Raw genomic sequence first — 437 nt, forward strand, 5'->3', positions numbered from 1 at the left:
CTCCGCAGGTCATCAACATGTAATACGCCAGCTCGTCAACTTTATAGATGTGTTTAATCGAGTCGAGCAGTATGAGTGCGTCGTTCAAATTAGAAGTTCTAAATGCAAGTAACAAGCTTTTCACATAGAGCGCATAAGGATTTTTTTCGTAGAGACAAGCCGAGAAGAAATTGTAATACACGCTCGTGGGCCTGCACCACCGCACAAAATCGTAACTTCTGTCCAACCTAACCGCCGACAACGTCTCCGGTGACAAGACAACAATTTTCCCCTCCTTTCCTGTCTGGATCCAGCTTTTCAGCTCAACGATACCTTCTTACGCAACGTAGCTTACAATCTTCGCCATTAATTCACGCGGCATATGCAAGTTTGGTACTGGCGGCCCCTGTATTTTCACATATGTTTAGTAAAATCCAACGAATCAATACACAGTAAAG

This window comes from Capsella rubella, unplaced genomic scaffold, assembly GCF_000375325.1.
Source record: "Capsella rubella cultivar Monte Gargano unplaced genomic scaffold, Caprub1_0 scaffold_4, whole genome shotgun sequence".
Taxonomy (NCBI): domain Eukaryota; kingdom Viridiplantae; phylum Streptophyta; class Magnoliopsida; order Brassicales; family Brassicaceae; genus Capsella; species Capsella rubella.